Source organism: Fistularia commersonii, chromosome 22, assembly GCF_037954325.1.
Source record: "Fistularia commersonii isolate RoL2024-O1a breed Wild chromosome 22, RoL_Fcom_v1.0, whole genome shotgun sequence".
In the NCBI taxonomy this organism is placed as follows: domain Eukaryota; kingdom Metazoa; phylum Chordata; class Actinopteri; order Syngnathiformes; family Fistulariidae; genus Fistularia; species Fistularia commersonii.
Window position 1 is genome coordinate 10,196,911 of NC_141305.1, and position 18,768 is coordinate 10,215,678.

An 18,768-nucleotide genomic window follows, 5' to 3' on the forward strand; every position below is an offset into this window, starting at 1 on the left:
TGACGAAATTTGTTTCCTTCTGTATAGACGTTGACTTTGAATATCAATGAAGAATAGGGCGTTTACGTGAGTTTCACAATGAACACGCGTAATGCTTAAACCTTTTACTTTGAAAATATTCCAGAAAGCTTTCTTTTCTATTATTTCGAACTTGACAAAAGCAAAGTCCAACCGATTTATTTCATGTATAAATAAAATAAAAAAATAAAATAAAATAAAATGAAATCAAAATGATCACAGTGCTTAACACGTATTGTAGATTCGTTCTTCTATGTTTGTTTTTTTGTTATTCCCCCAAAATAATCTACAATAATCTGGGATAAAAATAAAAAGCATCAAGAGCGAGTTATTTCATGTGTAAATGTACCGACGATTTTGTAAAGTAATCCATCACACCGTTCTGCGTGAGTGTTGATGGGCGGAGACACCGGCTGTGACCGACAGCATCCAGCTCTGTGGCGGATGAGCGGGATAAAGGCTGCCTTGCTTTTCGTAGCCCTCGACACTGCAAAACAAGCCATAATTAGCCGTTTATCACCAACGCACAACTTTGAAATCAGGCCGGATACTTCGGGGTATTTTTCCGTATGTGCTATGCTTGAGAGGAGGTGCACGCAGCTCCCAGACCACTACAATTTGAAATTATTGAGGTTTTAGTAGTAGTATCCCCGCAGCAGCCAAGTTGCATGCAGACTACGGTTTTGCAGGTAGGATTACTGCAAACCACACCGGAACGCGTCCCTCCGCAGATGAACCGGACAAGCGGGAGAAACTGAGGTAATTCCCAGCTCAAATCCATGTGATTATCTTTGTGTCGGCAAGTTTGAACCTGTGCCATTACAACTCGGGGAGGGCAGGATTTGACAGTATGATCATAGTAAAGGTGTAAACATTTTTGAGGCCGGAGAAGAAAAACGTCCCTGTTTGTATGAGCAGGTGCTTGGACGGTGAGTCTCACACGAGGTCCTGGCTTGTTCAAGCGTTTCAGACCTTTGCTGAAAAAGCCGTATTTTATTTCTGTTTGTGACTTCAATCTGGGAGTACTTAGAATATGCGTGTTGTGTTACCGCGTTTTTATTGCATTAGATATGACGCTAAATCGTGATATATTGGTATGGCTTTGAAAGGCAATTTGGTTAATGGATGCAGCGAAAGGCAGGGAGCTGCCAATCATCTCATCCCTACTATTCCATTGTTTTGCCCCTCCTGTTTATGAGCGAGTTACCATGGAGAACCTTCCGATTTTTCTTCTAATTACCATATTTGGAGAAGGGCTGTCTGTATACTGGACCGACGTCGTGTGTGATAGTATTTGTGATAATGTCTTAGCAACCCAAGCCAAGATTTTTGCTTTCCTTATACGAACTTCCCTCGAGTCTCTGATTGGCCAGTCAGCTCTCCCACGCCTTCAATGTTCACAGAACGTTGTTGTGCGAAATTAATGCATGTAACTTTTATTTCCTTCGCTTATTTGTCCTTGAACCTTAGTTTATTAAGAGAGCACAAAGCCAAGCCCTGTTGCAAGAACCTTCTGATTTCATCTTGGGTGAGGTCACATCATATTCCAGCAACAGACACAGATCACACACTAGGGATGGATGATCTCATGTTGAAAACAAATAAACAAATAAAAATATTGCTCAACAAAGAAACAAAAAATGGAATGTATGGAAATGCTTACATTGATTCTGATCTGACCATTTTATCTTCATTGTTTAGTGATCTTTTCTAAAAAAAAAAAGTCCTAGCTTTTTTTAATTAGACAATTATCTATGTCAGGATAAAAACAAAAAAGTTATTTAAAATATTAGTCTTCATTGTATTATAGTGTATATTGCTTTATCGCTCAAATGCAGCACGCGTATGATGAATCAAAGCCTAGCTATGAATGACTGTAGTTAAAGATGATTATGTATCAAAGTTATTCCCTAACTCTGATAACTGCATTTTGTTTAAGAGTACACACATTTGTCAAGTTATTTGCTACGAGTATGAAGCAAGTTTTTCAGCATCCATCTCCATTACAGTCTAATTTATGATTTTTCATGTTTCCTCTTTTTTTAATGTAGCCCTCAACAAAAACACAGTATAGAATCTTTTGTTTGAAATATTTGAGACGTGTTTTTCAAGCTGCAAAGTACAAAATGTATTTGCCAAATTGGTGTTTGCTTGTGTTGCACGGGTAGCCAGTTGCTTTGATGAACCCAAAAAAAGATATAGTGTTTTTGTAAAGGTAAAGAATTTATTATTCTGAACTGACACAAGCAAGATTAAGATCATTAGTCTCTATATGTTGGTTTATCTGCAGAGATGAAGATGCTAAGGTTCTCCAAGTATCAGGAATGAGTCCATCAAAGGAACAGCATATGTTAGATGTTTTAGAGAGAAGGTCAGAGACGCCAGACTGAGATGGTTCGGTCATGTACAGAGGAGGGATAGTGAATATATTGGTAGACGGATGCTGGAATTGGAGCTGCCAGGCAGGAGGTCTAGAGGAAGACCAAAGAGAAGAAAAAAAAATCAATATCTGGCATGTTTTTGGTATTGTATTTTATTTTCTATTGCATGATTTGATTTTAGATCAAATTTTAAAACAGATTTGACTTTTATCATTTCATTTGTAACCCTGTTTCATACGTGTCAATGACCAATGTGCACTCAAATATTTTGTAGCCTCACACTCACGACCATGATACACATTGTAATGTATAATCTGCCAATTTGTATGAAAAATTCATTCATCATCTGGACTCAAGTGAACTCACTATCATGAACGACAAGTTGGAGTCTCGTCTTTTATCTGTCAAATCATGTCATCTAACACAAGCTCTGATACTCTCTGGAGAAGATGGCTTCAAACTCCCCGGGATTTGTGCTTGCGTTAGTGTATGCATCAGTTTTTATGCAGAAACTACCCAGGGTGGAGGCGTTGTCTCACAGTCCAATGCACTCTGCATGCTTACACTGCATTCTATATTTTGTTTCCTCCAGAGAACCTCATCCCACTGGCAATGGCAAATTGGAAAATGAACACAGAAATCTACATTTTTTCCAACTGCTCTTAAAACATAGTGTCCATTATGTCCAGCATTGTGAAGTGATGCTTGAAAATTCACCTAAAGAAACAGTTAATATGATGTATTACTGGAATAAGGCAAATGGCAGAATTGTTTGATTGGTCGTCAAAAATGTGCTAATTGTTTTAACATAAGGAAAATTGTTTTCACATCTGAAAATCCCTGTGGAAGGCAATCATGCGGCATGCTTTTGCATCTATAGAGTCAGTGATCATTTTGTGGAGAAACACAAACATAATTTGAACCTGCTTACCTCCTGCCCAGTAACTGACAATTAATTCATGCAACTTGGTGGAACCTCTAGCCTCAGACAGATCTTATTCATGAATTCTGTTGATCAAGGGTTGGTTTATGTTACTTTTGCCATCGTCAACGATCCCTGTATATTAAAGCTCAAAATAAGTAATTAGTCTTTGGTTTCAGTGATTTCTGATCTCTTGCCACTTTAAATGACAGCAATGCTATTTAATCTGAAAATTAATATTCCATGAATCAAATGTTTGGCACAAAAAACAACTATAAGGATTTGTTGCATCCTTCTATGGCTCCAATAACAGATACACAGAAATAGTTCCTATTTTAATCTCACTTGAAATTTTTTATAGCCTCTCAGCACCTTGTCACTTGACTTTCATAAACGCTATTTCAGTAACACCTGAAGAGTAACACCTGAAGATTCTTATATCTCATTGTGTACCTATAGTACACAGTGGTACAGAGCAAGCAAAACTATGATTAGATGGCATAAAAACCTGCAAACACCCACTGAATCTGCGCTGCAAAGGTTGTTGATGCCAACAAGCCCGTTAAGCAAGTGACCTTGAAAATGCATGTGCATTAGAGTTGGGTTTTATTGGAAAAAAAACCACAACATCACAATATCAAGCAGCATTTTGACAGCACTATATGTATATATATATATATATATATATATATATATATATATATGTTTATATGTATCTCCCTGTTGGTACAAAAAAATCACGAATTATGTATGCAACATAACTCTCTCTCAAAAATCATATGATTCCACTTCTGTTTAGATGCAGGTTATCTACAAGTGTTATTTAGGCAGCCTCGGTGATGTGGCATTTTAAAGAAAACAATCCAAGAATTTAGAATTTAGATTTACTTATTTCTTGCTGATTTTGTGTTGAAATTTTTATCAATACAAACTTCATTTGCTAAGACATGCTGTTGAGGTCAGTATCATCACAATCCATATTTACTTATTTATTGATTTAGTTAGTTAGTTAGTTAAAACTGCTATTTACATTGTAGGTGTTTGGAGGATAATCGGACTATATACCCTCCAGGCATGTGGGCGTGAGATGTTTTCCACCAGTAAAATTTGCAGAGATCTCTTAAGAGGTTTCTCTGCCTGCATGGAAAAAAATAATTTCCTTCTGAGCTCTTTGCGACTCAAGGCATAGCACACTTCGGGTTCGAAAATTTGTAACTTGATTTTCAGACCATCGACTATGTAAAATAAACAGCATTTCATGTCCAATGTGCTTATTATTTTCATCATAACTGACAAGCTTCACCATTTTTTCCTAATGGGAATAAATCACAGTTTTTTAAAATACCACAGTTACCAAAGTAACTGCAGTTAATAAAGGATAGGAGGCTAGAGCTTCTATTCTGAAATAGATATTTTATATATGGATATTGTCCCTATGTCCCCAGCTCAACATCTTAAAGGTTAAAATGTAAATTTTCTAAGTGACCTGACAAGAGCTGAGGTCAGATTCAGTCTCAAACTCTTCATGCTTTAACGCACTAATTTAACAAAGATGATAATGCCTGAATAAGATGAAGAATTTCCAACTCTTCACCCTAAAGCAGCAATTAGGATATGAATGTTGAAGCTGGTTACTGTCACATCCTTTCTGTTTCCTTAGTTCGCATGAACTGACAACCCATGTGGATTTAATTTCCTGGTTTGAAAATCATGCTTTCACTGTATTCAACATTTCATATTCCCTAAGGCGTCTGTTATATTGGACTGTGTATTGTCTTCCGTGTTTTCCTGTGTGCATCAACCTCAAGGGTGCACAGGCGCCTGGAAGAGGAACGAGAGTGGTGCTGCTGATTTGAACTATGTTCTCATGCCACCATGAAGCATTTCTTCAAAATATGCAAAACATATCTTGTGTGTGGAGGTTCTCAGTGATCCAGGTCATGGTGAATTCTTGTCAAAATCTTCTTGTGGATTTGAATTTCTTCTGAACTGAACTGAAAAAGTCTCTCGGATGTGGGGTGATACGTCTTCAACTGAAGAAATTTGAGTCCAGTTGCCACTTCAAGAAGATTTTGACAAGAATGCGAAACATAGAAAAAACAAAATATCTGATAGGAATAACCTTGTTTTTATATTCAGTAAAAACTTTTCATAATTTTCTGTTTAAAGAGCTAGAAAATGCCAATAAATTGCATTCATATATCATTCATATATTCATCAACCAGTGTGGCACTTTAAAATGGAGAGTGGTAAACGGTATTCTCTACATGTTAATTCATTTTGTAGTACACTGCAATAGCAGCTGCAATACATGTCAATAGACTCTAGCAGACAAACTTTATAAAGGATGCAGTATATCTAGACAGTACTGCTTACCTTAATGCTTTAAACCCCTTACTTGACGGTTTTGTTATAAATATGTAAAAACTAAAGATTTATTTTTTGATAGATGATCTAAAGTTTAGATCTATGCTCATAGGTGTGGGAAAACTATTAGTGACACTTGCCAATTGGAGGTGTTGAATTTTTGTGTTAAACCTCCGTATATAATGAATGGGACCAAAAATACATACTACAAGAATTGGAAGCGTGAGCTAGAGCTAACCAACTTCTGCTTAAGTAGGTGGCGAGCAAAGGTGCCAGTGACCCATTCAAAACAACATCTTGTCTTTCTCATGGAAAAAAGGGTTGTGACTGATAACATGAAGTTCAGCAGCAGCAACTGATTGTCTGGTGATCAGAAGTGCCCTGCAGTTTAACAGCATTTCAACAAATAACAACTGTGAGATAGATTTCCTCTTTGAAAAAGATGTCTCCTCATTCCACCACCAAGTCTCCTTGTGTACTTTCCTTCCAGATGATACGCCAGGTACTCACCTACCTGTCTCCCTGATCACATTGCTGTTGCTGTACAGTATTCTGGAAGCTCTCCTTGACCACCCAGACCCATTCTCAACTCCTCCCTGAAAACAATACAACACTCTTGTCTTTTCAGCTTCCACTACTTTGCCCTCTGCTCTGCTTTTGTGCTCTTGATCTTCCTTGTCACCAGAGTCATCCAACAAACCACCATCCTATGCTGTCTGGCTACACTCTCACCTCTCACTATTTTGAAGTCACTGATCTCTTTCAGGTTACCCCGTCTATACAAGATGTACCGGTGGTCTATCTGCGTGCTCCTACCTCCACTCTTATACGTTACCCTACGTTTCTGTCTTTACTGGAAAAAACTATGCACTTCAGCCATTTCCATCCTTTTTGTAAAGTCTACCACCACGTGTCCCTCTGCGTTCCTATCCTGTATACCGAATCTGCCCATCACTTCTTCATCCCCTCTATTGCCTGCACCAACATGCCCAGTGAAGTCTGCACCATTTTCCACTCTCTCATCTCTGGGGATTTTCTGCATCACTTCATCTAACTTATTCCAGAACGTCACCTTCTCCTCCAACTCACATCCTACCTGCAGGGCTTAGCCACTAACAACATTGAACATCACACCCTCAATTTGCAGTTTCAGTCTATCTGACATTCTTTTCACCTGCAGAACATTCCTCACAAACTCTTCAAGATAACTCTTACTCCATTTCCCTTCCTGTCAGTAACATGATAGTAGATCTTGAAACCTGCTCCTAAGCTTCTAGCCTTACTACCTTTCCACCTGGTCTCCTGGACACACAGTATATCCACCTTCCTTCTCTGCATCACATCAACCAACTCTCTACTTTTTCCTGTCATCATCCCAATATTCAAAGTCCATACTCTCAGTCCCAGACTTTTGCCTTTCCCTCCTCTCTCTGCTTCTGAACACGCGTTCCTCCTCTCCCTCGACCGACAGTAGCCCAATTTCTACTGGTACTCTTTAGGTTATAGGCACTAATGGCGGTCATTGCGAACCCAGGCCTCGACCGTTCAAGTATCAGATTCTTAGGTTTGATTTGCATGTTTGGTTTTTGGTACAAGTTTTATGCCGGATGCCCTTCCTAACTCAACCCTCTGCATTTATTTGGACTTGGGACAGGCTCAGAGAGACACTGAACCAGGCCTCCTTAGGCTGGCTAAGGGAGATATTGGCCTGTGCCCCCCTTAGGCTGCATTAAAGAAATGCAAATTTGGTAATGATAATAATCTTCTCTTACTTTTGACTTTTCCCTTCGGTGGTCACCACAACAAATTCTGTCTGATATACTTTTATCGCATAGTACCTCTGACACTTTTTTGAATTAGATTAGATTTCCCTTATTTACATTACACAAGTAAGGATACAGAGTAACGAAATGCAGTTAGCATCTAGTCAGAAGTGCAAAAAGCAGAAGTGCAAATGTACAGAATTTGCTGTATTTACAGATAAATGCAGTATTTACAGAATAGATGCAATTTTCTATTCATTTTTTTATTTTTTACAGCTAGTGCAAGTAAAGGTGGATATTTTCCACTACTGTTTGGGTGTGAGAGTTAATGACTATGCGAGAGCCACAGATAGCCTGAGAGGCAAACATACTGCAGGCTATGTCTTCAAAACTGTCCTGGAGTACAGAATCTACCCCCACTGACCATACCTTAATGGTCTTCACAGTTGGTTTTACATGGTTGATGAATGGTGAGTACTGGTTCTTGGGGGTGAGATACAAAGAGAGGTGATCAGACTGGCCCAGGTGGGAGAGGGGTATCGCTTTGTAGGCTCCAGGGATGTTGGTGTAGACACGGTCAAGGGTTATGTCCCCTCTGGTGTAGCAAGAGACATATTGGTGGAATTTAGAAAGTACTATCCTTAGGTTGGAGTGATTGAAGTTGCCTGCTGCAATAAATGCAGCCTCTGGTTGTGCGGTTTGTTGTTTGCTGATGGCTGTGTGAAGCTTGGCCTCAGCAAGCTTAGCATCAGCATGCGGCGGAATGATGTTATTATTGTGGAAGTTAACTTTCTCGGCAGATAAAATGTTCTACAAGTAACCATGAGAACCCTAGGTTAGCTGAGCAGTGTCTACCAACAGTGACAGTATTTGTGCACCAAGCCTTGTTGACAGAAATACACAAACCTCCGCCCCTTGTCTTGCCGGAGTCGTCTGCTGTTCTATCCACTTGAAGAGTGTGGTGCCGAACTAGTTTGCTTGCAGCGTTGGGTATTCTGTCATTTAGCCATGTGTCAGTGAATACCAGGATGTTACAGTCCATGATTCCTTTGTGGTTGGTAATCCAAAGTTGTAACTCATCCATTTTGCTGTCCAAAGGCCGCACATTAGCAAGGAAAATGCTGGGAAGGGTGAACCGGTGTGGTGTTCGCTGTAGCTTGGCTCTCAGTCCTCCACGCTTAACCCGCCTTTGTTTACGGTCTCTGCGCCGCCTGCGAGTGCTTCCGCTTGGCTTGGTAGCCTTCGAAGTTGCCGGGAGATCTTCTCAACTCAGGGATGAGATGAAGGTTGCTGATAAAACTGTCAGATGTTTGTAACCTGATGTCCAAAAGCTCTTGTCGGGGTTTGGATGTTGGAGAGAGGCTGCTTTGAGCGAACAGACCCGAACAGAGTAGAAATAACTCTGCAAATTTTGCAAAGTCTGAAGAGACGCTGAGCTTCGCGTTGTGTATCCGCCGCCATCTTGATCTCTCTTCTCGTTTCTCCAACCATTCCAACCTGCTTGAACCAATTTCTTCTCATCTGATAATGATCATAATGATAACAACAATAACAACCTTAATTACATCATCATCAACAATAACAACAACAATAACGACAATGTATTGTTGCAATAAAGTAAAATATTCCCATTAGCATTATAGAAGAAAGAAATTCCTTCTATTATCCCTTAAGTCTGCAGTTTCAGCAGCAACAATAAAGATTTAATTAGTTATTGGAATCAAGTACATCATGAATTACTACTTGTATTGCTATATAGTGTAAGCCAATGCTGTATTAAGCATCTAATACCTACCTCATTATAGTTTCATGGTCAGTGCAGCATTGCATTACTGAAAGTGTTTGGGGATTGTTGATTAATTGTTGATTGTTGTTGAAGAAAAAATACTGTGTTTTTGTTGGTTCAATTAAAACAGAAGTTATATGCTTTGCACCTTCCAATGTTTAGTGTAAACAAGGACGGTCCCTGTATGCTGAATTAAATGAGTCATACAAATTGTATTTCGCAGACGGATGTCTTCCTCACAAGTATAATTATGTACTGTACTGCCATCCATTTTTCCATACCCTACTACATCCATCATTATTTAGCACTACCTCCATCTCCACGAGCAATGTTTGTATTTATATGGCATCCAAAACACCTTACTTATTATAATTTAATTTTTACTACCCACATTTCCTGCTGTGTACCTCTTCTTTCTCTAACTATTATCTGCACAAGGCATTTTTTTTCTTTTGTTTCTTTTCTATTTTTAAAATGTTCTTTTCTATTGATATATATGGTACATGGTCTCATTCATTTGTATCTATATGCTCTATTTGCATTTTCTTCTATCTTTGTACTTTTTGCACACAGTTCTACCCTGTAATACTGCTGTTGAAATTGAGTTTTAAATAATTATGTCTATCTTATCTTATCTTATCTTAAATGATATATGCATACAGATATATATAAAAGTGGTCCGTTGTTGTATATGATTGGATAAGATGTGTGTCTTGGTCTGATAGTAGTGTCCAGGGAAAATCACTTCAGAGCACGAGTGAATGCGCCTTTGTAAGACTAACACCTGCAGAGCTCTGCCTCCTGCTTCTAAAGTGATTAACATGCACCCCTGAACTCCCGGGCTTCTCAACCCTGACTCTCAACCACCGCGCTGTGGCTCAGCCCTGTTGTTTTGGCACCTGTTCTACAACGTCCATCCTGCGATAGCTATAACTCATGTCTTTGTCTGGGCAGGATCTGCACAGCATGACCAGAACTAGAAATTGTCGCTTAAAAGTTTTTTTGTTTTGTTTTCCTTCCTGATATCATTTCTCATACCTGAAATATTTCGAGGTTAATAAGTAGCAGTCTGATACCAGCTGTGGTGGAGAAAGTACTTTTTAAAAAGTAAATTAATTAATTACGGCTTTTTTTAAAGTAGGAGTACATGCACGAGTGTAAAGTCCTAAAACAAAAAATGTCTCTCGTGGAAGTAAAGTAATGAAAGTAAATAAGTATAATTAACCAAATGTATTGAAACTACTAATTGTTCAGATTTTCACTTTGTCATCATAATTTCCTTTATTTAAATGTTTTTTCTTACTTACAACATCATGCAAGAGCAATTTCATCTTGTAGTTTAGTGATGTGAAGGGAGATGAGGCCAACCAATTTCCTTGTAGTATTTCAATATAAAGGCTTTAAAAAACATTAAATATTAGACTGTCAAATAAATTTTATCCTGGAGAAGTTGAAAGCCATTAAATACATTTAGTGGAATGGAAAGTACACCCTCCAAACAATATCGGAGTGACTACATGAACTGGCATCAAATGGAAATAATCGAGTGAAGAAGATCAGACTTGTACTTTAGTTCACTCAATAACGTAAATTTACTTTATGTCACAAAATAACAATGTTCATTAAGAAATATCTTTTCGTACGCTACTGTTACAGTCCCATCCAGGAGGTTCTATTTTCTTTCTCAGTCTGATGCTGTATTTTGACCTAAACCCCTTGTTTCGCGTGAGCAGCTGTCTGTCAAGGCACGCTGTCATGTCTGACAAGGCTTGTGGAAGAATTTTTTTTCTCCTTACCTTTTCTTTGGAACATTGGTGGGATTTTTGGTAGCTTTTTGTACAGTGATGTGTCAGTGATAATCTACTCCCCTTTCCTCCATCCTCCCTCTGTCATTGGCGGTGGGCTGATTTAATACCTCACCCAAATATTTGTAAAAGCTCCCTCCCCCTCCCCCAGTGGCCAAAAATTGTTGCACGCCTTTATCTGCCCTCTGTAAAAAGCACACACACCTGACCCTCTCTAAATATACTACAGTTTGTTCATCTGTTCTCTGCCACTTGAGACATAGATTAACCAGTGCTGTGGCTTTCTGCTCATATGTCTGTCAGTCCACATTCTGCTATTCCCCCCACAAACCCCCAGCCCTCCATCCTCCTTTCCCAGACTTAGGTCTCTGCGCCACAGGAGGATTAACCCAGCCTTCTACATTCTGGCCTGCCTTGATTATGTCCAGGGATAAGAGCTGCTTAATTGTAATCACTGGAGCTGTCCAAAGCAGAATAAACACTGCAACATACATCAGTCCAACCCACAGACTGGAGCTGCATGTATAGTGCAATACAGAAAAAAAATCAGATAACTTCACATGTTCAGACATTTTAAATGTCCTTTGCATTATGTAAGGCTAGAGATGTCTTTAAGATGCGGCAGGATGTTGAGAATAACATCAGATTCAAAATTGATATTCAAAATATTGATATTTCACATCATTTGTCTGTCTGTGAAATACCACATGCTGGATACACAATACACAAATAATAGAAATCCTCTACGTCTTCCCTGAGTAGAATAAAAAATAGAAAATATGTAGGACGTTATAAAGGAAACATTGGATTACCATGGGTATCACATCGTGTCTCCTCCTCAAGTTGCAGTAGTCATATTTCACTTTGTCACGTTGTCTAACCAATTAAATATGCTTTTTTTTCTTCAAATAATTACTGATAAGATGACTTTTTAATCTTGTAGTACGAAAGTACGAAAACCTTTTTGTAGGACTATTTCTTTCAAATGTCTGCAAAATTCACGCTATTTCCAATATTGAAACTAAAAATGAACATTAAAACAGGTAAAGAGAAAAACTGTGATATGTCAGTTCAGAAATCCAAATATGTAATTTACACCAATCAGTTATTTTTGAAAGACGGTTATGACGAAACTTCAAAATCTTAGTTTGTAAATGGTCTTCTAATTTGTTACTTTTGAGCAGTAAATATTGTCTACAGCAGTGGTCCCCAAACTAAGCCTCCACATTTTGCCCGGCCCTCGCAAGAAAAAGTTGAAATAAATAACACTATTTATGAAATAAATAATGACCAAATAACCCTTTTCAAGTTTTTCACAGCAAAAAAGACAAGATAAGGCACAGACTGCAGAAGGGTGGAATAGAACCTTACGTTTTATGCATGTACAAGTCACGATAACGTGGCCAGAATGGAAAAAAAAATCATCTCTGCTATTGTTCAGGGGCTGGGCAAAATGTGGAGGCGGGCCGTATCCGGCCCCCGGGTCGTAGTTTGGGGACCACTGGTTTAGAGTCTAAAACCAAGACAATGCTGGACTTCTTTTTTAATGATTCACTTCTTAAAGTCCCAGGGTTGCGTCCTGGACTGTGGTCAAACTCCATACTCCTACTTTGGGACTAAAACTCACATGCAGACAATAATGAAGAAATTTATCAGGATGAGCACAGTTTGTCTGATAATTGCCAGAGCACCGTCTTATTACTATTATTACACCGTCGTACATGCTAATTCAGGAATGGTTGTTATAAAAAACACAATTGGTCATTTAAGCAGGTCAGAAACACTGTTGAGCAAAAATCGATAATCATCTTTGAGGAGTATCACCAAATCTCCAGCTGTATGTCTTGGACCTGTGGGACAAGCTGAGCAGTCAGCTGGTCGTGAGGTAGATCTGGTTGGCCTGGAGGTCGGTCTGACAGGCAGTATGTCTGTCATGGGACAGCCTGAGAACTCACGGATGGACACCAATAGTAGGAGGCTGTCAAACTAAAAAATGGAGACCCTCTTGGCAGTTACCTCCAGCAGGTCCTTGGCAGTTTACAACTGAGTGTGAACTCATTCTGATGACAGCACCTACCACTCAGTGGCTGTGGAATTGTGATAGAAAGCAATGAAATGTCCTCTTTATGTTGGAAAAGAGAGTTGCTGAATGAGAGAAGCTCCTTTACATTCAAAGATAAAAGCAGAGATAGTTCACCAAGAAATTTCTAGAAACTATTAGAGGTGTTTTGGGAGCAGATCCAACGAAGGGGAGAGAAGGAAAAACTTGAGGGATTACAAATCTCATCTGGCCCTGGAATGTCCTGTAAAACGGTCATCTTTTTCACCTGCACTGACAACCTCAAATATCTGATGGGGAATTGTCACTCTGAAATGTTACAGCCTGTAATACCATATTAGGCTTACACTTTCGTTGTGGAGAAAATAGACTTCCTGCAGTCCAACGCACCGGGGAAACCCATGAATTGGCTTTTGGTTCCTTCAGGTATTTATTCCACCGTGTGGCTTCTTTTTTCGTACAACTCGTACAATCTGACAACTCACTGCGGAATTTAGAAAAACAAATATTATTATTTTATTCATTACATTTACTTTCACACATGCGAGAACAATATTTGCAATAGAGAAGTTAGGACACCCAAAGAAGATGATGATAGTTATGGTGACACGGTAACCGTTTGACATTACAGGATGATTGCAGATGGAGGGCAGTAACCTGAAGATAAAAGAGGATTTATTGTCACACGACAACACACAGACAAAAAAGGAAACTGGCCTCCAGGGTGCATTAAGAATGCACAATGCTAGAACACAACAGAATACATATTTTATTTGGAAAAGCAAAAAAAAAAAAAAAAAGAAAAAGCATTTTTACTGACAGTTGTGATATTATTGATATATGCTAAATTTGTTTTCTTTAATGATGACTGCAATATGTCAAAACAAAACAAAACAAAAATTAACATCTAACCATTAATCATTCTGCAGATGTGAGCCGTTTTTAAATGTTATGAGTGTGATTCAAGTCTCAGCTTCAACAGATTCTTGCAGTTGGGTGTGAGCAGCAGTCCAAGCTCTGCAGGAGACGGACAAGTTTCTTATGCTTTGTACCAGTGGTGACCCATTTATGATATATCCCCTTAGAATATAATGGCAAAAACCAAGATATACTATGTTTAACATGATACATCAGGAGGAAAAAATGTGAGATAAGACATGCTTTGCTAGTAAACCTTGTCATTACATGCTTTTCATATTTTCAAACAGTACTGTATATTTCACTTTTTACATTACTAGTATTCAAAAAAATGTGTTACATTGCAGATGTGCTAACAGTGATCTTTAAGTCATGATGTAGGGTGCTGGCTTCACAAATATGCAGGCTTTGAATACATTTTCATCCCATCTAAAATAAGATTATGAATGTCACCTCTCCTCTGTGTGGATGATTAATCTTGGACTGTCATGCAGTTAGAGAATATATGTTCTTAGTGTTGATTGGCATATTTGTCGCTCTGTCAAAGCATCAGTGTGACAGTTAATTTATGTGGAGGTCAAGCGGGATGGCCATGTGAAGAGGCTGTCAAATAAAGACAGGAAAATGTTTTTCTCCCCTAGTTAAGTGTTGGCAGCAAATATAAAGGGCCACTGTCAGAAAATGAATGTGGAGGAGATGCCAGAGTATTCATCAATGCAGGCTTTCTATGTGGGAGGGTTTTTGATGTGCAGGACTCGCGCTGCAGTGGTCCTCTATGGCGGTTGAAAGCCAGGAGCTTTGCCCAGCTGGGACAGAACTATGGTGGATGCAAGCTGCCTTTCCTGCCTCCTACAACAGAAAATTCTTTCAGGACAAGGAGAGAAATAACTAGAGTGCCGAGAGTGACTATATAACACCCCATGAAAAGAACTTTTGGTCACTGGAAGTGACTAAATGTAAGCTCGTGACAGCTTAATTGGGAACCCCTCTCAAGTAGCTTTTGGATGCTGGCTCATTAATAAAGAATATTTTCTCTCGTAGTCTATATTTGAAGAAGAGATCTCTTAGATACAGAGCTCGGGGTACCATGGTTTCTTTGACCCTCCAAACACTGTGATGAAATCCGATGTGGCTGCTGCAGAGATTGTAACATATAGGCTGCTATTGCAATTCATATAAGGCTCCTTCATCCTTGGAAATGGACACACGGACAAATGCGCATGCTCTGCATACACAGTAAATGATACAGTAAGCATCATAAGCCTATAGGACAAATCAAGCCTAGTCGGCATTACATTCCACACAATCAGCCTAAATTGAATTGCCAACAATCCTGTGGAAAAATAAAAGCTTTACTACGCTTTTTTGAGGCCTACTTTTACAGGTAAAGTTCTCTTGTCTCTTGTTGTTGCCACAGTAGTGGCTATCATATCACCTTATTTGCGTAAAGTATGCTAATCTTCTTATTCTTGTAATTTCCCTATTACAAGCAATAATTTCTGAAAGCCCTGACTTACTTCCTGCTGTGTGAGCCCGGCTTCATCTTTAGATGTCAGGCTCGAATTACCTCTGCTTCTTAGCAAGCACGCATTGATGTTGTCCTATTCGCTCTGTCATAGAGCATCACGGGAGCCCATAGATACCACTGTGGCATGAAATATGGATGCAGGAAACATAGATTCTGAGTCATTCCTGAGTGAGCCATCAGGAGGCCTCAGCTATTGGAAGTCCATAGGGACTCAGAAAGATACCCATGGAGCAAGGATTGATTCAATGATTTTGTGTATTTGTGTGTGTGAGTGTGAGTATGCATGTGCAAGCCCATGTGTATATGTGTATTTTTATATTTAAGTGTGGAAACAAAAGGTTATGTCATGGCACTTTACTTTGTATTGAATTGTGCCACAATCCACACAAAAAGTAACCTACCTTTAACACAGCACTAAGGTATTGTCATGTATGGGCTGTTTCCTTGAATCTTTATGTTTTGTCATTTAATACTGTTCCTGAGTACATTTCTGTTCTTGACTGCTCTCTTGTTGTTAGTTTAGATTTTGCCATGTAATGACAACATCTCATACACAGTAATAAATAGAAAAGCTCACTTTTACATTGTGCTGAAACAATTTTTTTCTGTGTTACGGGATCCGAGTTTTTGAGACAGTAAAAAAAAGGCCAGTGATAGACAGATTCTCAGTTCCCCTTCAATCTTAAAAGCGAGTTGAGTAATGTTTGTCCTACTGTTTTAACTGGGATCACTCTAAATGACAACATTTAGTTTGACCTCAACATTACTCTTCTGACTGTAAAATAATGAGCTGATGTGGCCAAAACCCACCACATATTCACATGTTTTATTCATTTTATTTCACATAAACTATAGCTCATGAATCTTGTAATATTCCTGACATAATGCTGTCTTTTGTACATTGTATAAATTATGTTCCCTTAAAAGAGGTGTTTTTTTTTTTCTCTAAGTGCACAGTAAGTACCAACCCCTATTCTCTTTTTTTCCTCTCCTGTTCCTTTTAAGGGTCAGTGTATCCTCTACAGAAAAGCACTAATATGCTTTGCCTGGCAGTAAAATTGAGTTTACAAAAAATAACTGGTTGGTTAAAGGCTGGTTACCATCCAATCTAGATATGTTTTGGAGATTTGCTTAGGGACCACCAATTTGAATAAAGCCTCAATTAAAATCTCTCATTTAATGCCAATATAAGGAAGGTGCTTATGCCGTCTGTGGGTGACTGACCACCTGCCCATTCGTGCCGCCACCCTTTTTCCATATTTCTAAGGACAAATATAATACCTAGAATATTGTATCTAGCAAAGAATTTGATAAATGTTGAAAATGTTCATTTTTGACAAGATGCAATTCATCTTTTTTTTTCTTTTAAATTGACCTAAAATGCCTTGATGAGAACCAATTTTGTAATATTGCAGAAGCATCCTTTTTCTCATTTCATCACTGTGATGTGTCTTAAATTCAGTTCTATTGCTGCTCGAAATATCCTGTAAATGCAGCACTGAGGGGGGAGCTGTTGTGACCCTTTCAAGCCAGCATAAAGCTGTGCCTGGGAAAGTGAGGAATGAAAACAATAAATCACCAACCACAAAATCAAAACTATTAGGCTGAAACATGATGGGGCTGACACGGGGGGTATATTTTCAGGCAATAATTTCACATGACTTTGTCACTACAAGCCTTTCAGATGCCTATAGTGATACAACGCTGTAAAAAATATTGATTTGTGAAACATTAGAAAAATGGCAAATCCAATAGAATTGTATATCTAATGCCCAAGAGATGGTAGTAAAAGAGGGATTAAAATGGCGATAGTAAATGGTAAAATTTCTTTCCAGATGTTAACACAATTGATTCCACACTATTGACTTATTCTCTATACATTTATATCAATACATAATGTCACTGCTACAGCAACCTGCACCAACCCATCCTCCTTTCGTCACCTAAGCCCTTCCAATAGATGATGGCACTATGCATGCACATTGCGATGAGCAAGGGATGGAATAGAGGCAGACTCTCAATCAGAAGGCAAGGGGTGATGAGTGCAGGTGCTGATTGAAGAGAATAGTAATTGATCCCTCATTGTAGCTGGCATGGCATGGCGGAGACCGAATCCACCTCCCTCAGGGTTCCAGTTAGTGCAACGCATTTCTTACAGTGAATGATGTAATGGGATTCATTGCAGGATTGTTTGTTGATTTATTTGTAAATGTGTGTTTACAAGCAACATGCCAGCCTTCTTCAGACCATGAGCTGCATGTATGCTGTGAATATGTGTAAATTTATATCAGCAGTTCTATTCTCTCCATCCATCTTTTCATTTTGCGTATCACACTGTGTGCCAGCGTTTCCATGTCTGGGTTTAACCAGCGGATAAAATAGAAGCAAAATTGGTTCAGCTCTGTCACATCATGTGCTGTGGATTGTTTGATAAGAGGGCTTTCATAACCTGTAAAGATTATACTGCGCATTGAGGAAAATCGCCTTTCGCATTTATTCATTGGCTTTAATGTGATTTTCTCACTATGTGTTTGCGTGTTTTAAGACTGACAAATGCGCAATGTTTGCTTTAAGAGGATGTTCACAGGCACTGACAACCACCACTATCTGTTTAAAAATATCCCCAAGCAGATCAACAGATACACATGATTATTTCTCTCACTTACTCACTGATGATATTGTAACAGTTTTGATGAATCAAATAATAGCTATATGTAATGGCTATAAAAATTTCCACATAAATCTCCATGTTGCTTTCCCAAAAACCAACCTTTTTTAATCTCTTAGCGTCTCAGCATAGACGAGTGACTCGGTAAGTATGGAATAATAATAATTATTATTATTGCCTCAGTCCGAGTTATACCACTCATCTAATTTATCATACAAAGGAATGTACTGCAAGTAACTGAGAAGTCTGAAGACGAACAAAATTAGCGATTAGCAATTATCTGGTGATTTCACCGATCTATAAGTGAATGAATAATGCCAGTGCATCAGCCAAGGCAACTTTACAGTGTTGATTACACATTTTGTCAGCAAACAAAACAAAAACGACAACTCTTTGGCTGCAAGGTCTGATATTGACAGAACTTGGGATTTAATGTGGTAAAGTGATTTGGCTATTTGTGACATTGATAATATTTGATGATCTAGCTTATGTTATCTTTACAAGGTTTGCGTATGTCCTTCAATCGGTTGGAAAGTTTGCTGTTGAATTATTA

The 18,768-nt window shown here is 38.6% G+C and overlaps 1 protein-coding gene across 11 annotated transcripts in view; it reads left to right on the forward strand.

Annotated features, from left to right (window-relative positions):
• The first annotated feature begins 617 nt into the window (after window positions 1-617).
• Window positions 618-18,768, forward strand: part of arvcfb (ARVCF delta catenin family member b) — a 234,626-nt gene continuing 216,475 nt past the window's right edge. For 5 of the 11 annotated variants that reach the window (XM_086169845.1, XM_086169843.1, XM_086169844.1 and 2 more), the window contains exon 1: window positions 619-777. The gene's annotated coding sequence lies outside the window, so the exon portion shown is untranslated. Of the gene's footprint in view, window positions 778-18,768 lie in introns of all 11 variants that reach the window. The other 6 variants (XM_086169839.1, XM_086169840.1, XM_086169841.1 and 3 more) reach the window with 3 other exon arrangements.